General features: G+C 42.2%; 1 pseudogene; it reads left to right on the plus strand.

Moving 5' to 3' along the window:
* The first annotated feature begins 14,687 nt into the window (after positions 1-14,687).
* The window catches only part of LOC115861375 (chromobox protein homolog 1 pseudogene), a 37,413-nt pseudogene continuing 36,911 nt past the window's right edge, over positions 14,688-15,189 (plus strand).

Raw genomic sequence — 15,189 nt, forward strand, 5'->3', positions numbered from 1 at the left:
AAACAAGGTCCTACTGTATAGCACAGGGAAGTATAGTCAATATCCTGTAACAAACCATAATGGAAAAGAATATATGTATGTAGGGAATTCCCTGGAGGTCTGCGCTTTCACTGCCCGGGTTCAATCCCTAGTCGGGGAACTAAGATCCCACAAGCTGTGTGACTCGGCCAAAAAAAAAAAAAAAAAGTGTATATATATATATATATATATATATATATCTGAATCACTTTGCTCTACACTAGAAATTAACACAACATTGTAAATCAACTATACTTCAATAAAAAATTAAATTAAATATCTTCACCTTTAAAATGGAGAAAATACCCAGTCTATCTCACAGGGTGAGGTTTAAGTGACATCATTACCTAACAGGATGTCAAAATCTGACTTGGTGTCTCCAAAATTGCTCTTGAGAGCAATAGGTGACAAGAACTCTCTATTCCACAGAGAAATGCCCAGAAGCCTAGACATCCACACAGGACCCTATCCACATAGGTGATGCTAACTAGAGGATAAAAGCTAGAAAGACTTGAAGAGCTTTGAGGTGTGTCCTGTGGAGCTTGTAAATTTTATTTTCTTATCAACAGAAAACTAAGCCATTTTACAGCACAGTATCTGAATTAACAAGCACTTTTGGGTCAAAGTGATCTTATTCAGAGTTTCCTTTTATTTTAAAGATGATTCACTTCTTAAAGGGAGACCCGTATTTCTGATCTCATAATTTTCCTTTTTAAAACAGAGGTCCTGTATCATTCTGCTTCTGCATGGTCACACTATGTTACTTTTGGCCAAAAATTATTACCAGGCAATTAGAAGAAGGGAAGTATCTTTTGTGTGTGTGTGTGTGTGTGTGTGATAAGCGGGCCTTTCCCGTTGCGGAGCACAGGCTCCGGACGCGCAGGCTCAGCGGCCATTGCCCACGGGCCCAGCCGCTCCGCAGCATGTGGGATCCTCCTGGACCAGGGCACGAACCGTGTCACCTGCATCGGCAGGTGGACTCTCAACCACTGCGCCACCAGGGAAGCCCTATCTTTTTTTTTTTAATTGAAGTATAGTTGATTTACAATGTTGTGTTAGTTCTTGCTGTACAGCAAAATGACTCAATTATACATATATATAAATTCTTTTTTATATCCTTTTCCATTATGGTTTATCTCAGGACATTGAATATAGTTCCCTGTGTTATACAGTAGGAACTTGTTGTTTATCCATTCTATATATAATAGTTTGCAGCTACTAACCCCAAACTCCCAGCCCATCCCTCCCCACCGCACCTCCCCTTGGCAACCACAAGTCTGTTCTCTATGTCTGTGAGTCTGTTCTGTTTCATATATAGGTTCATTTGTGTCATATTTTAGATTCCACATATAAGTGATATCATGTGGTATTTTCTTTCTCTTTCTGACTTACTTCACTTAGTACAATCATCTCTAGGTCCATCCATGTTGCTGCAAATGGCATTATTTCATTTTTTATGGCTGAGTAGTATTCCATTGTATATATGTACCACATCTTCTTTATCCATTCATCTGTCGATGGACATTTAGGTTGTTTCCATGTTTTGGCTATTGTGAATAGTGCTGCTATGAACACAGGGGTGCATGTATCTTTTTGAATTAAAGTTTTGTCTGGATATATATGCCCAGGCGTGGGATTGCTGGATCATATGGTAATTCTGTTTTTAGTTTTCTGAGGAACTTCCAAACTGTTTTCCACAGTGTCTGCACCAACTTACATTTCCACCAACAGTGTAGGAACGTTCGAAAAAGGGAAGCCTCTTTGAGATAAGTTACTGTGTTAAATTAGATTTCTGAGCAGGGAGATATTTAACATTTCAGAACACATTTCAGTTTTTAAAATTAGTCCTTCTCCTTCAGGAATAGCCAGCAAATGGTGCAGAAACAAAGTGGAGTGCAAAACACAGATTTTTTTTTAAGAGAATTAAAATTCACTTTATTCTGAGCCTTTATTTCCTTAGCCTGTTTTCATTTGCTGCATCTCAATAGAGTCCACTTTCCTCCTCCTCATAAATTGATCGTGATTTCCAATACACACTTGTAAAATCTGAAATGCAGAGTATGCAGCTACTCACCTATTACCCAGCCGTCTGCCTCATGACATCTAACACCCCATGTTTAACTTCCTGCACCTCTCTCAAAAGCCATGGTGTGAGGCAGAGAGGCAGGCAGGGGTGACAGGTAATTTGCCATTTCTCTTTACTTCATACCATAACACCCCCAAAGAGCTCATGGGTCACTTACATTCTTTTTTTTTTAATTTTTTATGGACGTATAGTTGATTTACAATGTTGTGTTAATTACTGCTGTACAGCAAAGTGATTCAGTTATAGATACATTCTTTTTCATATTCTTTTCCATTATGGTTTAAAACAGGATATTGAATATAGATAATTCCCTGTGCTATATAGGACTTTTTTTTTTCTTGGCCATGCCGTGCAGCTTGTGGTATCTTAGTTCCCCAACCAGGGATTGAACCTGGGCCCTCAGCAGTGAGAGTGTGGAGTCCTAAGCACTGGATCGCCAGGGAATTCCAGTAGGACATTGTTGTTTATCCATTCTGTATATACAAGTTTGCATCTGCTAATCCCAAACTCCCAATCCACCCCTCTCGCACCCCCTCCGCCTTGGCATTAAATGTCTTTATAGGAAATATTTCCCTTTTTAAAGGACCAAACAATATCAAATGACAGACTTTTCTCTGACTTCTTTATTATTTTACAGATTCATTTCAGAAGTTCCATTTTCTGATTCCAGCTCCCTTCAATAAAAATTAAGTCCTTTTCCAAGGTTTGCAAATGATAGTAAGTGTACCCAAAGCTCTTCAGAGAAACTATTCTGAGCAATTTCTTTACCAAGTTGTGCCCAAACAAAATAACAAATACAGCTAAATTTTCCCTGCATGTGTTGGCAATTCAGTACTTTCCATTAGTACAAAGCAAATAGTAATTGTGTGTCTTGAGTGTTTTTCAGATATCATTTCATTTCCCTGACTGTCTACAAAGTTCTCCTGTTTTTATACATCCTTTACAGATGGAGAATGTGAAGTTAAATAAGGGTCTGGGGGCAGGATTCCATTTCAGGGTCCAGGATTTAGTATAAGTATCAGGATATTAATATTTTATTTTTAGGACACTCATTCAGTAAGTGAAGTAGCAGACATGGGCTAACCAACCAGTTCATTCACCCTCAATTGTAAAGTTAAAAATTTTAACTTCAGCTTTTTTGTGACGTGGTTTAATAGTGTTGATCTTAAAAGAGCAAAAGAGCCGTTCATTTTACCAGCAAGATTATGCCAGCCACTTTGGCCAGTTATCAAGGTCCCTGGGCATTCCAAGCTTGATTCCCTGGAGGTTGAAGGAAACCACCTCCCTGATATTTCTGAAAAGAACGCTACTATCAAAGGAACCAACAACTAAACCTCTGCCGTGTGTTTGGTCAGGCTGTTTTCTTGCTCTTTGTACATCCTCTGCTTGACCAGCCCCTGCTTCCCCTACACCCTACTTGCTCCCAGCCCCAGCTAGTGATTGCTAATCCTTAGGCCAGAACGGCTCCACCTGCTGGTTTATTAAAGGGAAACACCTGCCCTCATGATGGTCATTAACGTGGGGGGCTGTGAGGGACGTGCCCCAGCTGTTCTCCATAGTGGCTGCACCAATTTACATTCCCTGGCAAGAGTATGGCATCTAATAATTCCTGAACATAAGGGCCATTTTAAATTTGGTCCCCACTGGAAGTGAGGAAGCCTCACTCTTTCCATAGCATTCCAAAGTCATAAGCTACTCCAAAGCATATCTACTGTCTGTAGAGATATTTACAGCTTTACCCTCGGCCAAAACGCAGGCCCAAGCAAGAGCGTACAGTTCAGCCTATTGGGCTGACGTAGCCAAGGACAAAGGTGCTGCCTTGATGGCTTCAAAAGAGTTACAAGAGCATACCCAGCATAATACTTACCGTGTCCACCTTTTAAATAAGAACCATTGGTAAACCCACAAAAAGTCAGTGTTATCCAAAAGGAGTTCCCTATAAGTCATCACGGGCGTCAGGAGGTAATCTGTCAGAGTCAGTCATGAGGAATATTGTCCATAGAGGAGGGGAGTGGCAGTGTTAAGATTATTACAGCGAGAAAGAGCTGTTAGCAAAAGATTTCACAGGCCAAGCAAGGGCAGGGGAATTTATCAAGCTTTTCCAATTTCAAGAGTAGCCAACTAGCCCAAGCTTAGCTTTGAGTTTGGGGACGTTCAGGATGCCATGAAACCTATTTGGATCTAAATGTAACCCTTGTTTTGAGATCAGGTGCCCCAACTATGAAATCTGAGTTTGAACAAACTGCAGTTTTCCCTTGGAGACTTTGTGTCCCTTAAAGGCTAAAAATTTTAACAGGTAGATGCTGTCCTGCAAAGAGGCCTGAGAAAGGAAGCAGAGAAGCAAGTTGTTTACCTATTGAAATAAACTAGAGGATCCAGGTAACGTTATATCATCCAAAGGGTCATTGGATTCACCTTGTAGGCTACTTTGGTTGCTTCTGAAATAGCACATAAAACGTCAACTGGCTTAAACTGGTTTTGCTTTCTTAAAACAGGTTGGTGATTAATCAGACCTGAAGTTGTTTTATACAGACAGCACTGTGCATGTGCAAGATGGGAACCCATGTCTCCAGGATGAGCCCAGAACCAAATATCTTCAGTCTGTGGAACTCAAAGAATAGAAGTGTTGCCACCAGAGGGCTTTAAGAAGGGAGAGGTCCTAAAATAAGGAAAATCTGGCTTCCAGCAGCCTAAGCACCTTGATTATCTTATATGTACTGATTTGAGGCTATCCAATCAACTTCTGCCAAGTTTGAAATTCCCCTAACCCCCTAACCCGGGATCAAGGAGACAGAGTTGAGCCCTGCCTTCTATCTGCTTGCCGATCAACCTCACAATAAAGCTCTTTTTTTTCCAAAAGCCAGTACCATAGAATTGACTTCTATGCGTGTCTGGCAGCAAGCCCTTGCTTGGTAACACTACTGTCAAATTCTAGAATTAGCTCCCCTTTTGGGGAGGAAGAAATTCCAGACAATATTTCTTTAAGAAATCTCCACCTAATAAATGGGTAGGGGTGGAGGAACAAAGGGGAAAAGTGTATCTCTTAGAGGAACTAAACAAAAGGGAACAGGTTTAGAGGTAGGAACATGTTAAGTTTATTAGAGACCACCACTATTTGAACCGTTTCAGTACTCCCAGGCAAGGGATGTGAATAATAGTGGGATTGAGCCCTGAGAGGGTAACTCTGGTATCGTTAAAGACAGAGATTCATCCCACTCCAAGCTGGTTAAGAGGAAGGATTGGGGAAAGCCCAGAGTCCCGTCACTGGGAATTAGGAGGGAACATGGTTTCCCATTCCATCCTGGTCCTTTTAACTAGAAGGGAAAGATCCCGGTTCAGCCCATTAATAAACTGAGTTGAAGGCTACCCAAGTGCAATCAACATCCATAGAAAGGCCAGAATTTTCCTTAAAAATAACTGGGAACTGGCTATAATAATCATGCACAGGCTCACTGTGTGTCTGGGTGCAAGGCTGAATCTTATTTCAATCAGTAGGCTTGGGGAAAGCCAGGTGAAGTCATTTAAGTTTGCCCGAGCCTGATCCTATATCAAGGCAGGGGGTTGAGCTTTCATTTGCAGTACTAGAGATTTCTCAGGACTTTCCCAAAGCGCTGTTTTCATCCAGTCTTGGGCCTGGCTTTCACCAGCAAACATGTGAGCTCCACGGTATAAGTCTGAGAAACCTGGTCGGTAAGTCTGAACAGCTACATTAAATTCCTCGGGAAATATATGGGGGATCCTTAGCTCTACTCTAGGAAAATCTTTGTGGCTTGTAGTTCAGCCTTAGTCCAGGGGGCGGGGGCATTGAAAATTAGGGGCTTAGCATTAGAATCTTCAGAGGGTCTGATTTTAATGCGACAGGTTCTGATGGGTTCAGATGAGGAAGAAGTAGGGAGAGGTTTGGAGAAAAAGCAAAGTTCAGTGAGAATTCGAATGAGGAAGAGGAGGGTATGGAGGAGGTGGGGTTGGAGACAAAGAGGACGGGGAAGGGGAAAAGGAAACTTCAAAGGTTTTTTTGTCTTCAGTTGTTTGTTCACATTGATTAATTATTTAGAAATGGTATTTTGTAAAGAGGCAGTTTTAGTGTCCCGAATATGCTTAGAAGCCTCAAGGTACCAGTTGAAACTGGCGTTTGAAACAGGCACCCCGTTCAGTTTGTTGTACTTTAGAGCCTCGGTCTTCTAATTTGGTTCTAAGAGAAGCAAGTCTGGGGAGATCGTAAGTTCCCCATAATGGCAATTGGAGTTCTAAATTGTTTTTGGTTAGGCTGGTCAAATTAGTTTAAAATGTGTATAAGTTTTTCGGTTTTTTTTCCTTTTGTTTTTTGGTTTGGTTTGGGTTTTTATTGAAGTATAGTTGATTTACAATGTTTCAGGTGTACAGTAAAGTAATTCAGTATATATAATATGTATAATATGTGTGTGTATGTATACTTTTTCCAACGCTTTTCCATTATAGGTTATTACAAGATATTGACTGTAGTTCCCTGTGCTATGCAGTATGTCCTTGTTGTTTATATTATATATAATTGTGTGTATCTGTTAATCCCAAACTCCTAATTTATCCCTCCCCCAGCCCCTTTTCCCTTCAGTAACCATAAGTTTTCCATGTCTGTGAATCTGTTCTGTTTTGTCAATAAGTTCATTTGTATTATTATTTTAGATTCCACATATAAGTGATATTTTTTAAAGGTGTATAATTTTTTAAATATACTCTAGAGATCTTTTTTATTTTATTTTAATTTATTTGATTTTTGGCTGCGTTGGGTCTTCCTTGCTGTGCGTGGGCTTTCTCTAGTTGCGGCGAGCGGGGGCTACTCTTCGTTGCGGTGCCCGGGCTTCTCATTGCGGTGACTTCTTGTTGTGGAGCACGGGCTCTAGGCACGCGGGCTTTAGAGCAGTGGCTCAGTAGTTGTGGCGCACAGGCTTAGTTGCTCCGCAGCATGTGTGATCTTCCTGGAACCAGGGTTCAAACCCGTGTCCCCTGCATTGGCGGCGGATTCTTAACCGCTGTGCCACCAGGGAAGTCCCAAGGTGTATTATTTTTTAAACATAAAACCTGCTGGAGTCCCAGAAGGAGGACCCTCCTGAGAAAATTTAGCAGATTGGGATTCCATTACTCAAAACCAGAGGTTCAAAAAACAAACGAGGGACTTCCCTGGTGGCGCAGTGGTTAAGAATCCGCCGCCAATGCAGGGGACACGGGTTTGAACCCTGGTTCCAGGAAGATCACACATGCTGCGGAGCAACTAAGCCTGTGCGCCACAACTACTGAACCTGCACTCTAGAGCCCGCGTGCCGCAACTACTGAAGCCCGCGCTCCTACAGCCCGTGCTCCGCAACAAAATAAGCCACTGCAATGAGAAGCCTGCACACCACAGCAAAGCGTAGCCCCCGCTCGCCACCGGCGCACAGCAACGAAGGCCCCACGCGGCCAAAAATAAACAAAAATCTTTTTTTAAGTTTTAAAAAAAAAACAAGCACTCCCCAGAAAGGACAAAACCTTTAAACAGATCCCAAATAAAGCCGGAGCTCAACTGAAAGGAGGGAGCTCCCATCTGAGAGAAGACTTAACTGAAAGGAAAAAGACAACTCACAGAAGCAGAGGGCAGAATGGGCCTGAGTGAGCACCTCCCGTGGCTCCAGGGTTCGTTAATTTCTCAGGGGTTTGTCTCCTTGGGATTCCACTTCTGATCATCATGTAATACTGACCTTAAAAAAAACAAAAGAGCCAGTTATAGTACCAACAAAACGTGTTTATTCGTGAATAGCAGAGAATCGCAATCAGGACATGCAAAATATGGCAAACCATAGGCAAGTCCAGAGAACAGAGGAGAGAAGGTTGCTTTTATAGAGGAAAGTACTACCTAACCAGGTTCATTTGCCCAACAGGCAGGAAGCCAAACAGATGCCAATGTTTGTAGCAAAGAAAGGGTTTATTCACGAGACAGCCAAGAGAGGAGATGGAAGAATACGTCTCAAATCTGCCTCCTTCAAGGCCAGGGGCTTGGGATATTTATGGGGAAAGAGTGTAGGGTTGTCAGAGGTGCAGGGGAGGTGATTGTTGTTCTGCGCAGGTGCAACTGAGCATCACGCTTCATAGTATGCGTGTTCAGAAAATGGCAGCATTAGCACTATCTGAGGGTGAAGTTTTCTGCCCTCTGATGTCAAAAGGTGGACATCACACAGGCCCAGATGAATGGTCAGTGGTCTTGGCCAGTTTGAGTTGGGCAAGAACTAGTTCCTAAAAAACAACTTAGGTAACTGTTATAGTGACCCATACATCAGAGGTGTTATCTATAGGGGGTGGTTAAGAGTCTTGTGACATATTGTCTAAGCTATGTGAAGCTTGGAGGGTCTGCTGTTTACCACAGTGGCTGCATCAACTTACTCTCCCACCAACAGTGTAGGAGGGTTCCCTTTTCTCCACACCCTCTCCAGCATTTATTAGTTGTAGACTTTTTCATGATGGCCCTTCTGACTGGTGTGAGGTAATACCTCATTGTCGTTTTGATTTGCATTTCTCTGAAGATTAACAACGTTGAGCATCTTTTCATGTGCCTGTTGGCCATCTGTATGTCTTTGGAAAAATGTCTAGTCAGGTCTTCTGCCCATTTTTTAAACTGCGTTGTTTGATACTGAGTTGTATAAGCTGTTGATATATTTTGGATCTTAACCTCTTATCAGTCATAACATTCGCAAATATTTTCTCCCACTCAATAGGTTGTCTTTTTGTTTTGTTGATGGTTTCCTTTGCTGTGCAAAAGCTTTTAAGTTTAATTAGGTCCCATTTATTTATTTTTGCTGTTTCCTTTGCCTTAGGAGACCCCAAAAAAATTATTGCCACAATTTATGTCAAAGAGTGTTCTGCCTATGTTCCCTTCTAGGAGTTTTATGTTTTCAGGTCTTACATTTTAGGTCTTTAATCCATTTGGAGTTTCTTTTTGTATATGGTGTGGGAAATGTTCTATTCATTCTTTTACATGTAGCTGTCTAAATATCCCAGCACCACTTATGGAGGAGACTCTTTCCCCCATTGTATATTCTTGCCTCCTTTTTCATAGATTAATTGATCATAAGTGTATGGCTTTATTTCTGGACTCCATATTTTGTTCCATTGATCAATGTGTCTGTTGTTGTGCTAGTACCATGCTGGGTTTTTTTTAATTTTTATTGGAGTATAGTTGATTTACAGTGTTGTGTTAGTTTCAAGTGTACAGCAAAGTGAATAGTTATACATATATCCACTTTTTAATATTCTTTCCCCATATATGCCATTACATAGATTTGAGTAGAGTTCCCTGTGCTCTAAAGCAGGTCCTTATTAGTTATCTATTTTATTAATATATACAGTGTATTAACACATAGTATATGTAATACATAGTATATGTCCATCCCAATCTCCCAATTTATTCCTCCCCCTACCCCCCTTGTAACCATGAGTTTGTTTTCTACATCTGTAACTCTATTTCTGTTTCGTAGATAGTACATTTGTACTCTTTTTTAGATTCCACATATAAGTGATATCATATGATATGTGTCTTTCTCAGTACCATACTGTGTTGATGACTGTAGCTTTGTCATCAAAAGTCAGGGAGCATGATACCTCCAGCTCTTTTCTTCTTTATCAAGATTGCTCTGGCTATTTGGGGTCTTTATGTTTCCATACAAATTTTAGAATTATTTGTTCTAGTTCTATGAAAAATGCCGTTGGTGTTTTGATAAGGATTGCATTGAATCTGTAGATTGCCTTGGGTAGTATGGTCATTTTAACATTATTAATCCTTCCAGTCTGAAAACACAGTATATCTTTCCATGTGTGTCATCTTCAATTTCTTTCATCAATGTCATACTTTTTGAGTACAGGTCTTTTACCTCCTTAGTTAGATTTATTCCTAGGTATTTTATTCTTTTTGATGCAATGGAAAATGGGATTTTCTTTTGCTTTCTCTTTCTGATACTTTATTATTAGTGTATAGAAATGCAATAGACTTCAATAATTTTCTATCCTGCAACTTTACTGAATGCATTGAGGAGCTCTAGAAGTTTTTTGGTAAAAATTTTAGGGCTTTCTATATATAATATCATGTCATCTGCAAACAGTGATAGTTTTACTTCTTCCCTTCCAATCTGGATGCGTTTTATTTGTTTTTGGTGTCTGATAACTGTGGCTAGGACTTCCAATACTATGTCAAATAGAATTGGCAAAAGGGGGCATCTTTGTCTTGTTCCTGACGTTAGAGAAAAATTTTTCAGCTTTTCACCATTGAGTACGATATTAGCTGTGGGTTTGTCATAAATGGCCTTTATTATATTGAAATATGTTCCCTCTATATCAACTTTGAGAGTTTTTATCATGAATGGATGTTGAATTTTCTCACATGCTTTTTCTGTGAGTATTGAGATCATATGGTTTTTAAACTGATAGCCTTCTTGGGAGGCTAAAAGGCACAAAAAAGAAAGTATCAAACAGGATTTTTAAAAGCATCATAGGGGGCTTCCCTGGTGGCGCAGTGGTTGAAAGTCCACCTGCCGATGCAGGGGACACGGGTTCGTGCCCCGGTCCGGGAAGATCCCACGTGCCGCGGAGCGGCTAGGCCCGTGAGCCATGGCCGCTGAGCCTGTGCGTCCGGAGCCTGTGCTCCGCAATGGGAGAGGCCACAGCAGTGAGAAGCCCGTGTACTGCAAAAAAAAAAAAAAGGCATCATAGGAGTAGAAAAAGCCCAAAGTCTGTTTGAAACAGAGTTGGATAGACAGTAATTTAAATCTTACTAGTTGTGTGAGCTTGGTATACAGCTGGTAGGTTTTTTAGTGTTTGCCCATCCCATGATCTTTCCATTGTTTGTCTAGAATCTGTCTCTCAATCTTTCTACACGTGGAGAGATTCTTGCAACCATATGTGTGTGCCTGGCTCCAGGCCCTTCTAAGAAGACACAAGTGTCTCTCTAAGGAGTTTAGAATCGAGACAGAGGAACAATCAGGTTTTACAAGTGCCTGGACCTATAATTTATGACTTGAGTTGCGGGGCAGCTATTATTCTGTACAAGGATGAGGTTGCCAAGAAAAAGAAACCATTCTGCAGGAGGAGAGAGATGAATCGTGGGTGTGTTTCCTGGGTTCCCAGCACTTTCCAGATTCGGACTCAAAACACCTTCCTGAGTCTAGTGGCAAGTCTGCCCTTGGGTTCAGCAAAACATCCCAGGATCCTTAAAATAACCCTCCTTGCCCCTCCCTACCTTTCTTCCTTTGCAAGATTAAGCCCCAGTGGGTCTCTGTGACTTGCAACCAGAGCCTGCTAAGACCTGTGAGCAAAATTGCTCACATAATTGCTAATCTCACTAAGCCTCAATGTCTGTATTTATAAAAGGAGGCATGGAATATCTACCTCATCCGTTGGTGATGATCTAAGTGGAATAATATATGCAAAATACTTAGAACAATGTCTGGCACACAATGGGCTCAGTAAAGTTGCTCCCTCAAGTCGTAAGAGGGAACTCTGTACTGCCCCCTGCTCTGGGGCAGAAGGACTGGGGTGGCTCCCGTGACTATTACGCGGTCTCTGCCTGGAAGCCTGGGCATCCACAGAGAACTCGTTCTGACTGGCAAGGAAATGCTAAGGTGCCTTTCTGTGATTTCAGTATCTGGAGATGTGTTTTCAAAAAGCTGCTTTCCTTTTAAGAATAGCCTTCCTGGGCCTTTTAGAATAAACCTTTCAAAATACAAAGACAGAGCTTTTTCTTCCTCAACTTAAAGCAAATCAATAAACAGTGCCAGATGCTGAGGACACAGTGGCGAGCAAGTCATACCCTTTGCCCTCAAGGAGCCCACAGGCAATAAAGGAGATACAGTAGTCTCCTTTTATCCGTGGTTTCACGTTCTGCGATTTCAGATACCTGCAGTCAACCTCAGTCCAAAAATATTAAATGAAAAATTCTGGAAATCAACGAGTCGTAAGTTGTAAACTGCTTGCCGTTCTGAGTTGTGTGAGGAAATCTCACATCGTCAGCTCTGTCCCACCCAGGACACGAATCATTTTTTTTTCACACACACACACACACACACACACACACACACACACACACTGTGTTTTATTTTTACAAGAGATAGATAAACTGACACCAAGCATTGTAAATGGATGACCACAACAAAAGCAACAATGGGGGTTTCCCTGGTGGCGCAGTGGTTGAAAGTTCGCCTGCCGATGCAGGGGACACGGGTTCGTGCCCCGGTCCGGGAATATCCCACATGCCGCGGAGCGGCTGGGCCCGTGAGCCATGGCTGCTGAGCCTGCGCGTCCGGAGCCTGTGCTCCACAACGGGAGAGGCCACAACAGTGAGAGGCCCGCGTACCGCAAAAGATAAAAAAAAAAGCAACAATGATTGCAATTACCAAACACGAAACACGAATCATTTCTTTGTCCAGCATATCTGCCCATTAGTTACTTAGTAGCCAGCTCTGTTATCAGATTGAATGTGTTCAACTGACCCTTATTTTACCTAATAATGGCCCCAGGGTGCCAGAGGAGGGATGTTGGCAATTTGGATGTGCCAAAGAGAAGCCGTAAAGTGCTTCTGTTACGTGAGAATGTGAAAGTTATGTACTTAATAAGGGAAGGGAAAAAATCATATGCTGAAGTTGCCAAGATCTACTGTTAAGAACAAATCTGTCCATGACACTGTGAAGAAGGAAAAAGAAATTCATGCTAGATTTGCTGTCCCACCTCAAACTGTAAAAGATATGGCCACAGCACATAAGTGCTTAGTTAAGATAGAAAAGACATTAAATCTGTACAATAAGATATTGGGTGGGCCAAAAAGTTCATCCCAGTTTTTCCATAAGATGTTATAGAAAAACTGGGATGAACTTTTCGGCTAACCCAATTATTATGAAAGACCGCATTCATATAACTTTTATTACAGTATATTTTTATAATTGTTCTATTTTGTTATTAGTTGTTAATCTCTTACTGTACCTAATTTCTAAATTAAACTTTATTATAGTATATATAGGGCTTGGTACTATCCAAGGCTTTAGGCATCCAGTGGGGGTCTTGGAATGTATCCCCCTCAGGTAAGGGGTAACTACTGTATATCTAAAAATACATCATTGCCTCACATCCCATTGTCGTGGAATAAATGCAGATTTTACTTTATAATGCTCCAGTCAATTCTACTCACTCCCAGAACATGCTAAGAAATCAGATGTGCCTACTGCTTTCTCTCTGTAGGAAATATTTTGTGGACTGTTCCGTTCAAATGATTGATTTGGAGGAAAACAATTATTGATGCTATAAAAGTGAATTCCTCTGGGTGTCCACATCAACTAAAAGAGCTACGTAGTTTTTATTTTGCTGCAAAATAACAAATCATGGTGGGACTTCCCTGGTGGTGCAGTGGTTAAGAATTCGCCTGCCAATGCAGGGGACACAGACTGGAGCCCTGGTCTGGGAAGATCACACATGCTGCGGAGCAACTAAGCCCATTCGCCACAACTACTGAGCCTGCGCTCTAGAGCCCGCGAGCCACAACTACTGAAACCCGTGCTGTGCAACCGAGAGAAGCCACCACAGTGAGAAGCCCGCACACCACAACGAAGACCCAATGCAGCCAAAAATAAATAAAATAATTTTTTTAAATGCACGGTATTAAAAAAATATTTTTTAAATCATGGCAGATGTTAAAAATAGAATTTCTACTAAAATATGGAGGCAGAGAAGAAAAATATTAGAGAGCTTTTTGATTTTAGTTCCAGGCAAATAATAGAGATGGATTTTCTTTGTCTTATTTATATATTGCCTCGATAGAGTGTTGGAAGTGTTCTTGGAGCAGATACTGGGGTTTCTAGAATCATCCCTGCCCTGATCCTCCCCAGTAACTCTCAGGAGATGTGTAACCAGAGCAAAGCAGGGTCTGAGGCCATGGGTGACCGAGGGCTGCCCTGGCACACCCTGTAGAGGGAGGGGCTGCTGCAGCTTCTTGGAACGTTCTCCTGCCAGAGCCTTGGTTACCAGAGTGCTCCTGAGTCCGAACACCCCAATCCTGAACAGCTTCCAGGAAAAATAAAGTGCCTAAGGGGAACTGCTGTAAAATTTCAAGTTGACTGAAATGTGCATTTACGAGTGACAAAACTTTGGGGTTTTCTTGAGAAACCCTAACTCACACTGTCGCTGTCCATCAAACACTGAGCCCAGCTGGGCTAGCGGTGAACGCCCATCTTCACAAGAGCCAACTCCCCTACAAGGAGAGTAGCAACTGGTGTTGGGGGCCCAGAACGTCTGCCCCCTCCTTCCCGCTGCTTCACCAGGAGGGAGGAGGGCCTGTGGGGTGGAGGGGGTTCTGGGGTCAGAAGGCAGGTTCCAGCACTGCCAACCACCCGCTTCAGCAACCTCTTGCTTCCCATGGGGGATTCTCAGTTGACCCCCTGGTGGATGGGGATTAGAATCTCCAGACTACCTTTCATGAGAAACAATGTTACGTGAAAGCCATTTTGAACTTGGTACATGTTGGTAATAATTTATGAGCCCGTTAACCTCTGCCCCAACTTGTCTCCACACAGCTCACAGGGAATAACAAAAACATGGGGTGATGACACAGCACAGCACCGAGCTGGACCTTCCATCCCCAGTCCCTGAGGAATCCACTGCACTGGTAAACACTAAGTGTCCCTGGAGAAGCCCCCTTGGTCCTCAGGCCACCTGCAAAGCCACCTTTAAGGCCGAACACACTTTTTCATGGTCAGTCTTCATTCTAATCCCCAGCCTTCAGGAAGTCCTGTGATGACCAGAGACAGGAAACTGAGTATCACATCAGGTCACAGATATCACAGGCTTATATGAGAAAAAGACCCAAAAAAGGGACCCTAAAGAAGAAACATGATGTCCTGAGGGAACTGTGTCTTCCCAGGGCAGGGAACACACCTGTGAGCCTGGACACCTGAGGTCAGCAGAATGTCCCTCCCAGGTGGGCACTATAGAGAGAAAAGGACGTCGATTTTTTGCAAAGAAAATCCCTGCCCCTTGACCTTTGCTCACCCTAATAGTCTCAGAACTCAGGTTACTCCTACTAGAACTCGATGCAAACAGCCCTA

The sequence above is a fragment of the Globicephala melas genome, chromosome 15, assembly GCF_963455315.2.
Source record: "Globicephala melas chromosome 15, mGloMel1.2, whole genome shotgun sequence".
Lineage (NCBI taxonomy): Eukaryota > Metazoa > Chordata > Mammalia > Artiodactyla > Delphinidae > Globicephala > Globicephala melas.